The following is a 20,348-nucleotide window of genomic DNA, read 5'->3' on the forward strand; positions in this document are numbered from 1 at the left end:
ATAAAGGAATGTATCCCAAAAAGACTCTTTTTGTTTGCCTTTTTCCCCCTGAAAATTGCTAAAATATATTTTAATTTGTTCTGCAAGTCTTAAAATCAACCTGAAATATATTTTCTTTTGTGTTGGTATTTTACTATTTCAGAATTTAACAGATCATTTCTAAGTAAATAGTTTATATATGACATCATATTTGTATCTGGTAAGAGTAACTTATGTTTCAAGATTGTATTATTTATAACTCATTAATGGCAATGAACATATACCAGACATTATTTCATAATGAAGAATGTCACAGAGTATTTCAGTTACATTTACTTGTGTTATTAATAAAGAAGTAAAGATGTTAGGTACTACTAATCTTCCCCAGATTTCATCAAGGAGAATCACTCTAATTGGGACCAATTAAATGAGTAAGTTTTTTTATGCTTTTAATTTATTCCTTAAGCATACAAGCTGCCTAAATTCTCTCAATTTGGAATTGATAAGTTTAGTGTTGCTATAAAATGATACTCATGTTGCCGTACGGCTGTATGTTACAGTGTGCTTTTTGTTTAAGAACAAGTAATTCTTAAAATGTAAGAGTAAAATGTTATGTACACATGTATATGGGTATGTACAAAATATTTATATCTAATTTTATATGGAATATGTACCATAAATTGAATTCCTAAGATCTGATTTTCTTTTAACAACAGTAATACCAACAACAACGGATAAGAATATGATATGTTCAAGAAATACCTCTCCAGGAAAAAACCACAAAAATAGTAATGATGAACAAAACCCTCAGTTAAAACAAAAACAAATTAGTACTATAGACCTTAAGTTAAATTCAGCCAAACAAGAAAAGTTATACATGAAACATTTAAACATCTTTCTCTATCCTTCTATTTTGTTAAAACAAATACATCAAAGTTTTGATGACCTTTTCACATTATCCATTGCCTTTGAGGCACTTTTCATTGCTGTAACACGCCTGTGTATTCTCCCCAACTTTTAAAAGCCAGATCAAAAATGAATGTTTAATTCCTATCTTCTTTCACTTCTTTGAACTTGATGCATTTGTGCGTGCTCTACTTCTTGAAATTATCTCCAGCTTTAGCTTCCTTGACAAACTTCCATGGTTTTCTTTCTCATACAAGATATTACCTTCTCCGTATCCACTATCAGTTTTTATTTCTCTATGACTTTAAAATGTAGTGTTCCCTGAGCTTCCATTGTTGGCCCTGCCCTCTTCTCATGCTATCATTCTCAAGATCAATATTTTTATTCCATGCATCAGCTACCAAATATACCTGAATACTTTAAACACAAAATGTATGACCTCTAAACATAGGCTCTCCATATTATTCAGCACAAGTTTCTTAAATATTGCACAAATGAATCTATTTCACTATAAACTGAACTCATTATCTATCTCTTAAATCTATCCCTTAGATAATACTTGTCAGCTAAATTCACTACTTTTGACAGCTAGAGTTTCCCTTTTTTTCCACTTAGCAATGGGTTCAGTGTAATGTCTTGCTTACTTGATTAGATCTCCCAATGAAATCTAAGACCCAAGAAGACAAAATCTATTTCCTGTCTATTTTGTTCACATAGTATACCTAGTTGTGTGGTCCTAGAAGAAAAGAGTTAATGCACAGTGGTTTTTGTCTGTCACCACCCAACATAACCAGTTAGTCCACACGTCTTCCTGTTTCCTCATCCTAGAAGTCTCTGGGATCCACTACCCTGTCACATTCCTAGTTTCTGCTTTTATGATCCGTGGATAAAATACTATAATAGTTCCCTAACTTATTTCTTTGATTCAAGACTATTCATCTACAGAATTATCTTCTCCTGTTCAAATATTTTCAGTGATCTCTGTTCCTTAAGATTATATGTAAGTATCTACCTCAAAGATCTGCTACTTAACATCTCCTGCTCTGCACGTTCCAAGGGCTGCAGTATCTACCCATATTCATTAATTTTAACTTTCTGGAAAACATGAAACAGCACACTGTGCTCCTATCACAGGGATAGATAGGTATAGATATTTGATATAAATGTCAATATAGATATCTATATAAATACAGACATAGAAAGATATGACTATGGGTATAGGTGTAGGTAGATATAGATGTTGAAAGTAACCAGAATTTTGGACCCCAAAATATGTCTCTTTGGTCGAAAGATGATCTCAAACTGGCTATTTTTAAGAAATTGTGCAAAAAAAAAAAAACATTAAAAAAAGAAAGGATGCCTAATGACTCTGTTAAGTGTCTGACTTCGGCTCAGGTCATGATCTTGCAGTTTGTGAATTCCAGTCCTGCTTTGGGGTCTGTGCTAACAGTGAGGAGCCTGGAGCCTGCTTCTCATTCTGTGTCTCCAGCTCTCTGCCCGCCCCCTCCCCCTTTCTCTTTCTGTCTCTCTTTCTCTAAAAAATAAACAAACATTAAAAATGAAAGAAAGAAAGAAATTGTAGACACAGGAAACCTTCTGGAAACTGAGCAGAAGTTACTCTTTTGCAAAACATTTATGTTTATAAGGGGAATCTCTATTTGTAAGTATCTATCTCACTGCACCAGAAAGAGGAGGATATCCTATTCCCTGGAAACTGTTATCAGTGGTGAAAGCATGGACTTAAATCTGCATCACAATCTTACTCTGGGTTGACTATGTTTTTCCTCCTATAAGTAACTCCCCACATGCAACAACTTCTTTTGCCTTTAGCAGAAAATGGAATTTCAGGTGATGACTTCAACCATTTTGAGGAGTTACTCAGTTTTCCTGAGTGTTTCCAATGCATACAGAAGGAATACAGGTTATTACATTTGTATTTGTGTTTCTCCTCTTAATTTGTCTTTTTATTACCTGTTTTTTTAAACCTGGAAAGGTAGAGAATTATTTTCTTCCTCACAATATGTGGATGTGGATATAGATATAGATATAGATGTAATCACCTCTGGCCGATTCTCCCCGTCACTCTTCTGAACCATTTAAGATTCATGTTCTTGGTAAAGGGCTCCCTTCAGTGCTGTTCTCTCCTGCCTTCCTACAGACTCCTGAAAATATCTCTGTTAAAGCACTTTGGACATTGCATTTCCACGTCTGTACCATAAGCTCCTTGAAAGTAGTGTTACATAATCAGTAGTAAAAACATTTGTTAAAAGAATGTTTGAATCAATTATAATTTGTATTAATTATCATATCAATCTACCATGTGAAGAGAAACTTAATTTTAAATATACCTACCAAGCAGCAGTGGCACAAAGAACTTCAAATAAGGAATCCTGTAAATACAAATACACTTCAGAATTCTTTGTTTAAATATAGCCCATTAAGTAATACTTAACAAAAGAAAAACAAATCCCCAGGTAACTTATAGAAGGAATAAATATTTACTTATGCAAAGTATAATTCAAGCAACGCTTAGAACTCCCCTCTCTTCTATTTTAATCTGTTAACTAATAAGTATATTATATATTAAGAATGCTTTACAGGTGAAATTTGATTGTTGTTAAAGTTCAAAGTGCTCTGAGAGCTTAACAATAAACAGTTTTGAGTTTGTTGGAACTTCTTTATATGAACTGAAGATCCTTATTTGGAAATGTCTTTTTTTACAGGAAATAATCAGAACACTGGTTTATGACAGAAGCAAAAGAATGCAACTTCAAATTTAATTATGTATGGAAACATAGGCTTAAAATACTTGGCTATTTCTACAAGAGTCATCTCCACCCTCAGTAAGCAAGAGAGTAACCCACTAAAAAGACAAGCCCAATTGAGATATCAGAAAGAATGTCTCTTAAGTTTTTATGCCATGTTGATGGTTTTCAAAATATTTTCTATGCTTTCATTAAAAAAAAAACAAAACTTGGGTGAGGGGTGCCTGGGTAGCTCAGTCGGTTAAGCATTCAACTTTTGGATTTGGCTCAGGTCATGATCTCACAGTTCCTGAGTTTGAGCCCCACCTGAGGCTCTGTGTTGGTAGCAAGGAGTCTGCTTGGGATTCTGTCTCCCTTTCTCTCTGCCCCTTCCCTGCTCTCTCTCTCTCTCTAAAAAATAAATAAAGCATTTTAAAGAATTAAAAAAAAAACACTTGTATACACCATCTTCAGTAAAGATTTAGTAAGAAAATGAAGCACAAATCTGTTTTATTCAATGTCAGAATATATCAAAGTCAACAATTTAGACTTCAAAAAGAAAAAATATGCATTTCCCATCCTGTCATAAGGAGCATATTTTCATTTTGAAGTAACTAACACAATGAGAACAAAACAGAGTAAGATTTGTGTTTATATCAATAAGTATAAGAGAATCAGAGGAGTTAGAACTCTAACTCAGGTCATATGGGGATACAGATAAGGAAAACAAAGTGGGGAAGGAGAATGAAGCAGTCCTGTATGGTGTGGAGAAGCTGAAGTCACTGTAGCTTGCTGAACTTGGGGGCTCATCATGTGCATTCTCTGTTTTCCCAGGAGAACACGTGCAAGGGATAACCAGCAGGTAAACCCCATCTGGGAAGGAGAGATGGTGGTCTAAAATGGAATCCACTATAGTGTTTCAATGACTCCTCCATGAATTTGGAAATCGGGTTCTTTTTTCCCTTATTAAGAGAATAATTCTGTGGTCAGAAAGCAAGATTTTTCCCATTATTCATATAATATTGTAAAAGCTCTAATTTAATGATTTTTCTTTTAAAGTTTTCAAACTTTGAGTCAAACATGCAGTTTTCACTAATACTAATAGCTCCTTACACATTAATTGTGCTGATGCCACTGTAACATGGCCATACTTCCTACCCTTCGGGGGCAGACACCATTGGTAGCATTATCCTAAGGCTCACACAAGTACAAAACACCACTGCTGTAATTTTTCAGCAAACATTGTTAATTTTTTGGTCTCATATTGTTTTCCAGTGGGTTTTGATATGATTTGCTCTACTGCTGGCTTCTTATCAGTATTTGCTACCTAATCAGCAAGCATCATTTTGCACAAGCCTCAGCCAACATGATGCCATCTTGTTCAAACTTTTAGCTTTCTTTGGAACTGTCCAGCATAGATTCCTTTTTTTTTTTCCACTACAAAACTGTCAGCCTTTTGCAAGCTAATAATTAATAATTAATATTTTATAATAAGGTTGCATTATATTATAGTTTGCCAACCAAAGTAATTATTTTCACCTCATTAGGAATATCTCTTCACCAATTGCACTGAAAACAGGTTCACAGTGTATGATTCTTTCCTTTCATATAAAGTATATGTATGCACACAGATGATGTGACATAGGAAATAATGAAAGGTATATGAAAGCAGTGACATGTAGCTATACTACATTGTTTAGTTTTTGTTTTCATATTCAATGAACTTGAGATCCTTATAAGAAAGGTGCTATTTAACGATAAAATATTGTTATGTATGTAACTGCACAGCTTATAAATCATATCTCAAAATTTCACAGACACAAAGTTTTTTTAAAATTTTTTTTTTAAATGTTTATTTTTGACAGAGAGAGAGAGAGAGAGAGAGAGCGAGCATGAGCGGGGGAGGGGCAGAGAGAGAGAGGGAGACACAGAATCCGAAGCAGGCTCCAGGCTCTGAGCTGTCAACACAGAGCCTGACACGGAGCTCGAACTCACAGACCACGAGATCATGACCTAAGCCGAAGTCAGATGCTCAACCAACTGAGCCACTTAGGCACCCTGACACAAAGTAAGTTTTTAACATTGTCAGCAGCAAAGTTAATGTAGTTATTCCAGAAGGGGCCTCCTCTGTTATCAAAACAATTTTCAGCAGAGTCCTGATCCCTTCACTGCTACCAGTTATCAGAAGAGCAATAGTTGGTGGTGGGTCAGATAGAAAGAACATAACCCAATTTCTGGGCACCAGACTGACCTTGACATGGTGACAGAAAAATGTTTTTTAATTTATAAAGAAAGCAAACCAGACATAAATAGGATTGATGGCAAACAATTGGAAATTCAAAATGTAATCTCTTCTGAACAAAACAGCATTTATTGTTAAAACTATGTGTTTTTTCCCAAAATTGTGGGTTTGTTATATGTCAATTAGCATTTTGAATCTGGTATTATTCAGGCAAAATATTAGAATAAGAGAATATATAACTCTTTACTTTTTGAAGTATATGAAAAAAAGTTTTGTGAAATCTCATATTTAAATTTATTCACCTTGTACAGTACTTAGACTAGTAATTTCCTAATCAATATTACTTGAATGAATCACATGTCCCAGAGAATATACACAAAATGCCATAAACTTCCAATGAATAGGTTTAATATGGCATTTTATCTTGTTATATACTTGTGCTAAAATTATTTTCCATTTATTGGATTCTCTATACATGAGGTGTGTTCTGTGCATCTGGTACCAACACGTTATTTTGTGGTGATTTAAGTGATTTACTCTAATCAAAACCAGGATTGGTTTAGTGAATTGGTTAAGAACAGTCAATGGAGGCAGAGTACTTGAAAATGAGTTTCAGCTAGACCATTAGGACAAAAGGGAACAATTCATCTAAAGCATACCTATTTTAAAAAAAATTTTTTTTGATGTTTTTTATTTATTTTTGAGACAGAGAGAGAGGGACGGGCAGAAAGAGAGGGAGGGGCAGAGAGAGGGAGGGGCAGAGAGAGAGGGAGACACAGAATCCAAAGCAGGCTCCAGGTTCTGAGCTGTCAAGACAGAGCCTGACGCAGGGCTCCAACTCACAGACTGTGAGATCATGACCTGAGCTGAAGTCGGACGCTTAACTGACTAGCCACCCAGGCGCCCCATAATACATACCTATTTCAATGCCTCGCGTATATTTAACCCTCAACAAATTTCAATAGCTCTTATGTTGCCTCAAGGTGCAAGATCACCTTTTAAACATTTGACATTTTACAATTTTCTGATGTGTTTAGTAGATGTTTACATTAAGTTGTATATATAACTCTTCTTATAGAGTCAGTAGCTAATTTGGGGGGTTCCTCTCATTCCTAAAAAATCAAAATCCCTAGGACACAACCTAAATGACATTCCTAATTAGAACACCAATGCCATCTAGTGGTCACATTTGCAAACTACAGGCTTACTGGTGAACAGAAAAGTAAGTGGTGCTGCTTCAGAATGCACTCTGAATGAATCTCAGATGAGCAAATAAGGTTTCCTACATGTACACTACTCAGCCAATAAAAAGTTTAAACCAAAATTTCAGCATAGTGTAGAAAATTTAGTTCCTGGTCCACAGGAAGCATACAGTCTGGCTCTCTATATAAAGACCTACATAAAATTCTTAAGTTGGGTTATAAACACGATTTAGAAAAAAGACTGAGTCCAACTATAAATGAGACCATGAAGAGCTGGAATAGAAATATGGGTATAGTATTTGATAACAAAATTTATTTTGGAGAAATATTATTCAGATTTAGGGCAAAAAGTCAAAGAAAGTTCAAATTAATGCACTTGTAAATTCAGGAAGAGATGGAAAATGATCAAAATACAACACACATATGAAACTCCTTTAAAATAAGATACAACAAATTAGAACATAAGAAGTATTAGAGATTTTTATTCCAGATTGAAAAGATTTACATAAACAGATAATATTTGGAGACATACCTGGTCATGAACAAATGAACTAGGTTTTGTTTCTTTACAGAAAATAATTATATATGAGAACATCTTGGTGAGAGAACGCTATACAAAATGGAAAGTAGACATCTATAATAGCAAGTATATTAAAACTTAATGTACATCCTTACACTAAAGATATATTTAGGAAAAAAATGCACGTGTTTATCTAACAAGCTACTGAATACAATCAGTAAGTAAACCTTACCGTTAAATTAGTAAGATTTCAACTTTTACTCCTGTTTTGTAAAATCTTAGTTAAACTGACAGTGTCTTTTGTTCTTTCCTAAGTAAAAACATTTTTGTTAGACCAAGATGTCACAGGATGAGCTTAAGGGCCACTCAGAGGTCGGTAATGTCCATAGCTTCCATAAGCAAAATTCGGCACTCTGAGCACCAAAATCGTCAAATTAGAGCTCATCTCTCAGACCTCTTAATGCGTTTAGCTACAGATGTTATCAAGACATCCACAAAGTGGGCTATGTTCTTTAGTGTTGGTTACCGGAACAGCTGTTAAATTAATTAAGTCAGTATATTTTCCAAGTCTGATTAAGATATGTTTATTTCTGCTTTCACAAAACAGCTGTGATGTAAGTACTAAAACTGATGTTCTAAGAAACCCAAAATAAAATTAAAATCATCATATGTTGTCCAGTTCAAGTAAAAGTTTACTTTTGGATCTTCATGTTTTAGTTATATTTATAGGGAATACAGGTGTACATTGACAATGCAAGGTTTTGATTAATTTCTCAGTATTTTCACATTCACTATTATTTTCAATATATAACATAGAAGATTAAAACATCAAAACAGAAAAATGCAAATGCTGAAAGTGGCTCCAATAAGCAAAGCAGGTGATTCAAGAAAGGATTATACCTGACTTGAATTGAGTATTGCCCTCTGTTTCCCTTCATGTTATGGCACAATTTGTTGACAAATAACGTGGCATTGGTCCCGTGACTAGAACCTAGAACCTTCTATGAGTCAGATGAAAGGAGAGGAAAGGAGGCTGTGATTTAAAGAAAAATATCTGTAACACAAATAAGACAAAACCTTAGAGGCAACTCAACTACTACAGATGTGCTACATCTGCTCACTTGACCACTGGGGACTACGAAATAAAGAGATTAAGACATTTACACAAAGATGGTTAGACAACAAGATCAGATAAGCAACACGACAGCTTGGTCAAGGTACTATAAGCATAGCATGGAGAAAATGACTCACTAAACCACTTAACCCACTTACAAACAATATTTTTAATTCATTTAATGTTCAAATGATATTTTATCAGGGTAGACAATGAGCTGGTTATTTTTAAAATGTCACTAACAGTCTGAAATAGAAACAAGCGATCTTTTTAATAATGACCTTTTTAAAGTAAATAGCATTGCGATTTTATAATGGGGCATGAATGCCTATGACTTTTAAAGATAATATAAGAGCAATATTTTAAATTCCCATCTTCACATAACAATAAAAGAAATGACTAGTTATGATGCATGTGAAAAGATTTGATGGGTGCTTGGAAAACATGAGTTAGCTTGTTTCTTCTTGGCAGACCTCCTGAAAGAAAATTTTTCCTGCTTCTTACCTTACGCACTGCTGTTTTCCTAATTTCAAATGTTCACCTGCTTATACCTGAACCTTGTCGATGTAATAACAGAGGCACATGACCTATAGACCAATTTAAAAATATGCACTACAACAAAAATAGATTCCACAATAGCAAAATTCTAAATTTTTCAGAAAGATGTAGAAGTCAAGGCTTATTTTGTCTATAGTACATATATAGGTATTAATATGGAATATATAATACTAGTATTGAATTTACAGTTGCATATTATATAATGAAATATTTTAAATTATAAAATAAATGAAAATATAGTCACTCATTCCGAGTCTTGCTGCAATATATCCCTGTAACCTAGTCACTCCTACGTTATGACTTGATATGACTTGAAATTAACATTCTAAATTTGAACTGACAGAAATAGATCTTACTATTCCTAATTAACCAGATTCAACATCTCTTTTCCCACCCTCTAAATGATCAGATAACCTCAAAAGGAAAAGTGCTTTACATTATCAATATTTGTTACACAAATATCTTCATGCCTAATTATAATCATCTTTTTTGTAAAATGTCAAAACATCATAAGCCTTTGTATTATTTTATTTAAAATAATTAACACACCTATATCATTTGAAACATACATCTCCTTGTTCATGTTAACTGTGGGAGGGTACCACGAATCATGTGACCAACAGCATTTCCTTCTTTAAATTGGCTACTATCTTAATGGTAAACTTAAGGCCATTTTTAACAAAATATAAATGAGTTTTTCTGTCTAAACCTCATTCCTGGCTACCTGTCTCTCCAACTATCTATCACGTTACCCTATGTCTTGATTTGACTGACCTACATTTTTGATTAATTTTAAAAAAATTAATAAGCCAACTTAATTTTTTTCTGAAATGAAAGTTGAAAGAAAATATATGAAATATATGAGGTGATGACACAAATGCCAAAATTATCAAATCAATTGCAATATAAAGGTGTTCAAGGAAGTAAAGAAAACTGTAAGCAAGCTTGTCTTTTCTATCTCCTATTAAGGCTGAATGTGCTCAATTATAACAAACATTTAAAGGGAAAAACCTCACTGCACAATAAAAAAAAATAATGTTTTAAGCTTTTAGACTTTGAATCTATGTTGTGATATATTTAAAGAGGTTATAAAAGTCCGGGTGATTCTCTCTGTGAACCAAGAGCCTGACACAGGAGTGAAACTAGTGAAGCAGAGAAAAAGCCGAGAGAAGTCAAATCTCGGCAACAATCCCTCAGTTAACACAAAGAAAATAACCTAATTACTGGAAAGCAGGGAAAAAGAAAATAAAAAGTACGGAAGGGTAGAGAAGCATTAGATGTGAACACACAAATTTGTCTTTGCTATGGAACAAGAAATCAGCCCAGATCCTGAGGGTGGCCATTAAAAGCAGAGGCTGTATGTTCTCACAACATGTGTGGATGAATGAGAAGAAGCCAAGAAACAGTAAAAAGACTAATTTTAATTACCAGAAAAGCTGTAAGAGAAACAACAGAGAGTTGGTGGTAGGAAGGCTTCCAGCTACAGGCTGCGTGGCACTGTACTCTCCTTACCAATTAGAGCCAGTCAGACCCCATTGAGGGATTAAGTGAGCAGAAGAATCAGCCCCAGTGCAGGGTCAGGCTGGACTCAAACACACATGCAAACCGGACACCAACCGACAGCGGGTGTAACGTGAGGCTCTCACAGTCTCACAGAGATAGATGAACAGAAACAGAAAACAGTGCGTGGATTTCTTTTCCATTAAACACAGGTGCTAATCGCTTTATCTATGGAAATACATTGCCAAGGACGTGCAATATAATTTCTGTAACAAACTCTTAGCATCAAAGGAATCAAGAGAATTCGAGAATGACTCTGAGATCGAGAGAGGAAAAGTAAAGGGGAGGGCTACCAGAACAATAGCACTAAAGCTGCCACACTGTGGATTTACTACCTGTGTTATTTTTCCAATTACATCCATTGTGATATAAAATTTCAGGAAAAAAAAAAAAGGGCCGCTGTCTGAGACTAAGCCGACTATTTCCCTAGGTTACTCAGGACTGACGCGGGGGGGCGGGGGGGGGGGGACAACCAAGGAGAAATAAAAACAGTCACAGAGCCTAACCGTCCTGAGATAAAACTCGTAAGTGTGCGAACAAAGAGAAGCGCTTCCCGGTCAGGACCTGGGGACATTCTCCAAAGTGCAAAGTCCAGTAGCAGCGGGCCTCGGTCGGTGCCGCTGCTGTCTGGGGTACGAGCGACCGAGTGGGAATCCGAAAGCAGACAGACAGCGGCCAGCGAGCAGAGGAGGGAATGCTCGTCTGAGATCTCCTGAGCAGTCACCAGCCAACACGATCGCTCTGTAATCTATGAATGTTGAATTCGGAAAGGTTGCGGCGCAGAAAAGCAGGTTGGGGGGAGGGGAAGCCCTCCGCACTTCGGCGCGAAGGGAAATAGCGGTTGACTAGTGAGACGAGTAGAGAAACATAAAACCCTTTGGAAGCAAACAGACCTTTCAGCCCGGGGACATGCTAAATGAACCTTCTCAGCGAGAGGCAGTGAGGCGCAGGGCGCGGGCGACAGCGACAGCGCGGGCGAGCGGGGAGGGGCGAGGGACCGCTCCGGGAAGGACACAGCCAGTCAGAGGCGCGGGGCGCGGGGCGCGCGGACGCATTGGAGGAAAACACGCGAGCCCCAAACGTACCAGCCTGAGGAGGCGCCGCACCTACTTCCCGATATAACCAACTCCGGAGTGGGGGCGCGGAACTGCGAGGAGGCGGCAGCCAAAGTGCCATTAAAGCTCGGGGCGGAAAGGATGAGTTACCTGGGTCCCCTCTTCAGGGAGAAGCAGGGCAAGCTGGAGGATTTCCTCTGAATGATTAAAAACTCCGCAATTCTCTCCTGCCACAGGCTGAGTGGACTCAAGGAACTGCTCTATCTGAACTGTGTTGACGGGCAGGAGGATGGCAGACAGGAATTGAGAGTCACAGAGGAAGGACAGGGGAGTCTGGCATCTCATTGGTAAGTGGCAGGCATTCCTTTGCCAGGGACTGCTTTCTGTGATTATGCACTTCATCTCCCAGGCACTTAACGATTTTTGACACACTCCCTTCTGCAAAGCCATCTTTTCTTGCCATATTGCCAGAATTTAAAAACTGTAACGTAAAGAGTTGTGGTTTTTTCCCCCCAAACATGCTGTTTTTTTCTTTGCTGAAATTTTATGTCAGAAAAGTTGAAGCATGGAGTGAATATAACCTATTTGTGTATCTCATAATGTCATCCAAAATAAGAGTAAACAATTCCTGCAAGTAAACGGTAAGGTAATGAATGCCAGGTGAGGGGAAGAATTTTCTGCAAAAGAGGGTAAATGCTCAGAAAATAGGATGTGGTTCTCAGATACTGAATGTATGTCTCACGACTGAGCCCTGTATTTGTGGGAAGACAGCCCAATGACTGGGCACCTGGCAGTGCAATAACTTGTTAAAATTCAGGAGGGATGCTCTCTAAGTGGAGTTCTATAAAGTTAGAGAGACCAAGGAAAAACGGTGTCTTGAGTTATGCTGCGGTGTTTTCTAAATGTCATGTAGGGGAATGAGACAGATTTTTTTAAGAAAATAAAAATATGTTCAGACATCCTTATTAAGCTTTTTATTGAGAAGTGGAAGAGAATAGTAATTTGCATAAATATGAACATGGTGTAGAATAGGCTGAGAATTACTCTGACAATCTCAAAAAATTTTAATTAACTTTTTTTTTGGAAAAACAAGGATCCAATAAATATTTTAGAATTGTTTTATTTAAAAATTTTATTACCTCTTTAGCGTGAACAATACAATACAGTCACGTAATTTAAATGCAGATTTGGAAGCAGAAAACTTTTAAACTGTCATATGTGAAATGCCTTACCTATATTCAATCCATCTGTATTTTTTTCTAATTGAAAAGATAAAATAATTTAGAGACACCATACCTCCACCTTGATTCTCAATTTTACCTGGGGAAATAAGGATGAAAGAAATAGATATTCATTAGGGTACTAGCATTAAAAAACACAGACAAATAAATAGTGGGTCGATTTTAAAAAAATTAGTGAAGGTATAATTGATTACTATTGAACTGTAACAGAGCTACAGAAATACTTAGGACTATCATAGCAAGCTAGAAAGAGTTCGTCATGATTGATACTGTGATCCTAAACATAAAAGAATTACTAATGATGAGGTCATTATTTTTTTCAAAGGGCCTGTAGCCAATTTTAAGCAACTCACAAATGTTTCTTTGTATATTTTCCTACTGCATACTCACATGAGTTGTATGTGGACCAGTATATTGAATCTCAAACTTGATAGGTATATGTTTCCTCTGACGCAACTCTAAAGAAACTCCAAAACAATATGACTGTGTAAGAATATGTGACATAAAGCAAATGCTTAAAAATTAAAGATATTACATATAAAGACCAACTAAGTTTAGTGAGAGAAAAAAAACACAAAATGCAAAGTTACAAGTCAAAAAAAGGAAATGTGCCATAAATAATGAAATAGAATTTGAAAAATAACAAGTGGACTGTGGTGAGATGATATTAAAGCATATTTGAAATAGAAAATTAGTGAATGTTTATTACAATATAAAGTGTCAAGGTTTTTGTGCAGGGGTTGGTGCACCCTTTACATTTTTCTAAAGCTTAAAACTTCTGAAAACTAAGGAATGAAGAGAAAAACATTTTAATTTCTTCTTTGATTGCATACACAGTTGAATAGACAGAATTCTCAAAGTTAGAAAAAAGAATATTTGCCCTGATAGATTAACTAAATGCCAGACTTTGTAAATTGTGAGGCAAATGTACACCATAGTATGTTTAGAAATAGATCTGGGAAAGTACAATTTTGGAATTTTTTAATGGACCGCTGAAATACCTTAGTTTCCCTATCAGAGCAACCCTTCAACTATTAAGTGGTAAATAAATCTTTAGTAGGTTAGGAAGATTAACTAAAATCAAACAGTGAACACACACATAGGCTATTAAAAATTAGTTGTTTGTGTACGTTTACTTCAATTGTATGGGTCCAACTGAGAAGAACTGTTTGTTAAAATGGAACAGGTTTGGCTAAAATATAGTTCTATAAATATATTTTTTATTTAACAGTTTAGAAGACCTTTAGCACCTTTAGATTAGAGATTAGAGTGTGGTTTAATCTCAAAACTGATTTGGTAATAAGGACCAGAGGGTGTCAGTAAAGGGTAGAGGGCTCTCCAGATGAAGAAAGGAAGGGGTTGCTATGCTGCCCAAGTTATTTTGGAGTTTGTCTTAACTCCTAGAGAAAACAAAAGGCATATTTTATGAAATTAAAAAATTTGCCTAGATGGCTTTAATAGTGTAAAGATGATTTGACTACATTTAAGTTCCATTACGAACACAAGTTTTATAGCAGCATTTAGTGATTCCCCATCCAATTTAGGATTTTATGGGGCCAAGGTTTAAAATGTTTTTTGCTTAATCCATCCTATCATACATATTTTGCTTAGCTACATTGTCTTTGAACTGTTTGCTTTTTAAAATATATGTTTTCTTAAAATTTTGTTAAGAGATTGGAAATTTTATCTTAATTTGAATGTGTCCATATGTTTATATAATTTGGCAACTTAAAACTCTGACTTCAAGATCTCAGATTTATTTACTCCTTTTTTTATTGCTGAAGATACAAACATAAAATAAGAGGTGTGTATTTCTGACAAGATATTTTCTTAGATTGGTGTTATAAGGCTGTGCTAATATGTCACATGAACTTCTTAGCACTTTATAGCAGGAAAGAGGCTGGTCGGAAGCTCAAAGCAGTAGAATGTTTGCCGAGGTCTATTTTCTGAGCATTTGTGATCAATAATTCCACATTAGAGAATGGTGCATTTTAAAAAGTAATGAGTAATATAAAATCCCTTAATATAATATTTAGGAATAAAAACTATTTAAGAGCTATGTCCAATATCCCTACCTATGCCCAATTAATTTCTCCTTTTATGATTTTTTGATATCCAAATGTATAATGTTAGAAGATTTCTGATAAGCAGCATAGTATCAGTTAATATGTTTCTTAAACTCTTGGACATTCTTTTAGTTAATTATTTTCATTAAGAATGAATAAAACAAATTTGGTAGTGTTTCATTGATACACTGAATATGAGAGGAATTTTTAAACTGCTTTATTGTATATATTTACCTTCTAGGAAGATAAGGTTTTGCAGTTAAATTATTTCATCAAAGTTATTTGTCAGTATTAAATTATACCCCATGAACTTGATATCAGACCATGTATTAACTTCATTCATGTTTTATCTATTATAAACATATGTATAATCCAAAGAGAGCATTTTTATCCACATCACCCCTTAAATTAAAACACAAGTCTTTCACATCATATTCCACATTGTTAGATATTGTATTTTTGACTTTCTAGTCTTCTGAAACATCAGTTCATAAGACTTAAAGCCAGCCAAAGTATGGAAGCTCTTCTTCTCAGTTTTATAAGGAAATAGAACCCTAGAAATAGCCCATAAAGTAATCCTGGGAAGGAAATCAAAGTTCTGTCTTTTCATGGACATCAAAAAAATCAATACATCCAACATTTCTTAAGCTATTATAAAATAGTGTGAGAACTGTCATTCTCAAGAAACTTTAGAGAGCATGGGTGTTCATTTCCCGTGTGTTCTTTAAGCTGGAATCCCTTGTGACCATTGTCATTTTTAAACAATCCCCAAAATGGATGCGTTTGACAATACAGTTGTAAAATGGATTTTTTTTTTGTCTTCTCAGTGGTTCCCTAAAAATCCATAATGACCAAAATAACTTGCTTCCTTGTGGATACCACTTTTATGCATTTTTAGCAAGTGGATTTCTCTTACGTGATCCAGCAGGACTTGCCCATTTTCCTCATATCTGTCAAGAATCCAAGTATTCCCTATACTTATAAACGTGAAAAAAAGTTGAGCTCTTGATAGAAAATAAAGTATTAACATAGTTGTATGAGCCTTCCTGCAAACATTCCTTTATAGTTTGTGTCTTTATTCTAAAATATGTCCATGCTTAAGCGTTAAAGTGGCTAATGTGAACATTATCCAGAATTTAAGCAATTGTATATCTGGGCAAGGAGGAAAATCAATGTATTTTATTTATGAGTTATCAAAAATTCTTTTGCGACCATCAATAGGATAAGTGTAATTATATACATAAAGATTTTATCGGCCTGGGATAGGAATCTGCTCCTTATCATTCTATCTTATCATTATAGCTGTTAAATGCTCAAGATGATTTCATCTTCCATTGTCATCCAGTAGTAACTGTAGCATATGGATCTTAGGAAGGGAAATTTTGCTGGTCACTTAGGTGATGAAAGGTGAATTAAAATTCTCTTCCTATTGATAGACATAATATTGTAAGAAAAAGATATTATAACAGGATAATTATAGTTATAATGTGTCTGGATCCATAAACATATTTTTAAATATATTTTAAGGAAGATTTCACTGGCTCCACAAGTTTATATTTATGAAACAACTGGTAGAGAAATGGTATATTTATTGGGTGAAAAATTTACTTGTATGCATATAAATTTTCATCTTTATTTTCTCAAATATTTAATTTCTTATTTAAAAGTGTTAAAGAACTTTTCTGAAGCTAAACCAAACATTATATAAACCAAATGTAAATATTATTTTAATCCTCCTGGGTTCTCCCATTTCAATTTTATATAAGAATTCACTTTTCAATTATGTCATATTTGCTGAGATATTGTATTTTATAGTCTCGGAAATGACAGAATTCGATGAAATTATTGGAATTAAGTTGAATAGTAACTGGAGGATACAGATGAGTGACAGTAGGAAGTTAAAAAAGACTTCTTGTTTTCTAGAAATAAATTTTTATTCAATTGGTATTTCATGATCATTAATGTGAAATTGTTTCCTGTGCTTCTAAACAAATTTAATTGCACTCAAATATTTCTGAAATCATTAGAAAAGGTCTCATATCGAATCTTAGTTAGATTTTATGTTTTGCTTTATTGTGTTGGTTTGAAACTTTCCTCTTCATATTCTTCTCCAAAAGATACAGACTAATCTCATGTCTTATATTCAAAAATTAATAAAACAATTTGCTAGTGATCATTAATTTTTCTAATTTTGGGTATATTTTATAATAGGGACTTCAAAAGTCATATCATTTGTAATAGAATTGAAACCTTAAATTTCATAATTCAGTACTCTTCCTCTTTCAATGCCATTATTCTAATGGCAATATATGAGCTAGTGAATGAGTTTCTAATGTTAAAATAACCATCTCATTAAAAATAACCACAGATATCATAGGTCACTAATGATAAATAGATTATCAGGACATTTAGGGAACAGTGACAAAATAATATCATTTAGTATTAGAAGGAGCCTTACAGAGTGCATACGTATTACCACAAAGAGTAACAAACAGATATAAACAGGTGAAGTGCTCTGTTCAACATTACATTTAATGGAAAAAATAGAATTAGAACCCTATTTTTTTTTATTTCTTGGTCAGAGCTTTTTATAGTTTATACTTTTTATTTTGCTATGAAAATATTAATTAGTTTTATATCTTTTAAGTCAAGATTACTACATAGTATACTTGTAAAACATTGTCTTTTAAGATTAGAAAATTTTAAATTGAAATATGTTAACTAAGAGGAAACAGCTATACCCACATTCTCTTAACCAAGAACTGAATGTCTAGCCAATGTAATTGCTGGATATAAAGTTTTTCAAATGAACTTAGTGTGTACTCAACAGTTAAATAGGAGGCTTTTGACAGTATCAATTAAGAAACCTGGAAATGCAAGTAAGAAAAGAAACACAAGTGACTTTTTTCCACCATATATTTATAAAGGACTGTATATTTTTTTGGTTAAAACTTTTTTTTCCTGAATTGGCAGTTTTTTAGTTTTTTGTTTATTTGTTTGTGGTTCTTTCAGTAATATGTGTTTAATGACACACTAAAATGAGATAGAAAGTCAACGAGAAATGTAGCTAAGAAAATGTTCCTGTGTATTGACAAGTTTGGATAAAATTTAAATCATGAGCTTCCATAGGATAGTAATGATTTTGGAGAATTTAATAAAATGCAAAGCAGAAAATGAGTCTCTAGAAATAGGTACCATTCCTCTGAGTTTTAGAATTAAAATATCAACTTGTATAAAAACTCTAGCTTTACTGCTGTAATACTAAAGGAAGTTAATACAGAACACATTTGAGTCTGTAATAGTATTTAGTTTATCACTGTGTCTGAACCAAATTTCATCTATGCTTAATTTTAATAATGTGATGTAATTATTTAAACACTTAAGCCTGGGAAGAAAATTAGTTTTCACTGCAATATGTATTGTAGGTTATAAGCTTTAAGTTATCTGTCTACCAAAATATTCTGTTTTTGCATGAGGCACAATGCTGCCCTAATTGTGGAAGGCAATATTGAGATGTATAGACCATGAGCTAAAAAATTCTATGGTAGAACCGAGGGTAAACTATAATATGAGCATAGTGCAACTCAAGTGATTATACATTGCTAGGTTTATGGTACAACATTGTCTCTCAAATCTTTCATTGTCACGTATGACAAGAGAATTTTTGTATGTCCATATGGGCTGACTTCATATTTTAAGACTCTCATTTACTTTAAATACTGAATATTTAAAGGTGACAAATATAGTAAACATGAAGTGAAAGACAATGGCTAAAATAATATCTAATCTGAATTTTTTTACCCAATGCATATTGCCAGATTTTGCAAATAATTAGTAGAAAATATAAAATATATTCTCTAAGTCCAATGAATAAGTGGTCCTTAATATTCTTTGAATTTTTACTTTCTTTGGATATTTACTTACCTACAACTTATTTTGAATTCTTCAGTATTTTCCAAAAACAGTAACCTTAGTAAGAAAGAATGGTTAAGATTTAAGTTAAATGATCCATAACTGATTTTATGAAAATCTACCACATTAACTGTGTTTAAAAAGTTATGACTATATTTGTTTCTCATTTTTTAAGGTGGTCTTGTTAGTATATGCTTTAATGTGTAGCATTAATAAAGAGACAATTCTTTCAAGTTTAAAGCGATTTCTACATCGTTTCACTCACTCAAATGGTCTAGTGTGTGCAGTTGTAGTTAAGTAAGAATATAAAGGGGAATAAATAGTTTATGAGCTGGTGGAGGAAATAAACATATAGGGTAAATGTGGTTCAATGTAAAATGTACAGTGATAGCACTGTATACAGCTAAGATGCAAATATTCAAAGTGTTCTCCTTTTGGAGACTACTGTTAGTTTTCTCCTACTGAGTCTTTCCAGCTTGGAGTATTTTATGCTAGCTCTCTAATTGCTGCATTTACTTCCTACTGCCTAAGTTATTTTGAAGTAACTTTGATTCCAAGACTCACCTAACCACTTTAAATGAATGCTGTGTTTTTCTACATCTCATTATAGTGCTAACTTTAGTATCTTAGAACCATCCAGGCTCTGATGATAGAATTGCATCTTAGGTAAAATAAATGTGGCATGCTTAGATGCTGTGAAAAGATACATTTCTTACATGTGATAATAAATAAGCTTTATTTCTTTCTATGATTAAGTATAGAATATTAATGGTGATGGTAAACCATATTTTAAGGGGTTAGGTTAACTGCAAAGCTAATACAGCTTTACTTACACAGTCCCTTCCAGATAGCAATACTAATAGTAATAGAGGTGTCAGAACAGTAGTAAACATTATTTTGATCATTATAATAATATATCTAACATAGGGAGGGCAGTATGGATTAAGGGACTTGGTGTTTGAATTTTAGAGTTCAGCCTTGGTTCCACAACTTGTTAGCTGTTTAATTTTAGAAGACTTACTTAACCTTTCTTTATATGCAAAATTAGGATAACAACCGTCATGCAGTTGTGATAATATTAATATAAAAATAAACAATCTACTTCTCAATAACAAAAACGACAGTGGTAGAAACATCAAAAAAGTCTGGGAAGAAAACTTGTTTTCACTCTGATATGTATTTATGTAAGATATAAGCTTTAAGTTGTCTGTCTATCCTAATTGTAGAAAACAATATTGAGATGTATGGA

General features: G+C 34.0%; 1 protein-coding gene across 2 annotated transcripts in view; it reads left to right on the top strand.

Moving 5' to 3' along the window:
• The first annotated feature begins 12,127 nt into the window (after window positions 1-12,127).
• Window positions 12,128-20,348, top strand: part of CNTN5 (contactin 5) — a 1,357,742-nt gene continuing 1,349,521 nt past the window's right edge. For both annotated transcript variants that reach the window (XM_053900236.1, XM_053900234.1), the window contains exon 1: window positions 12,128-12,227. The gene's annotated coding sequence lies outside the window, so the exon portion shown is untranslated. The remainder of the gene's footprint in view (window positions 12,228-20,348) is intronic.

Source organism: Panthera pardus, unplaced genomic scaffold, assembly GCF_024362965.1.
Source record: "Panthera pardus isolate Hobbes unplaced genomic scaffold, ASM2436296v1 HiC_scaffold_12, whole genome shotgun sequence".
NCBI lineage: Eukaryota > Metazoa > Chordata > Mammalia > Carnivora > Felidae > Panthera > Panthera pardus.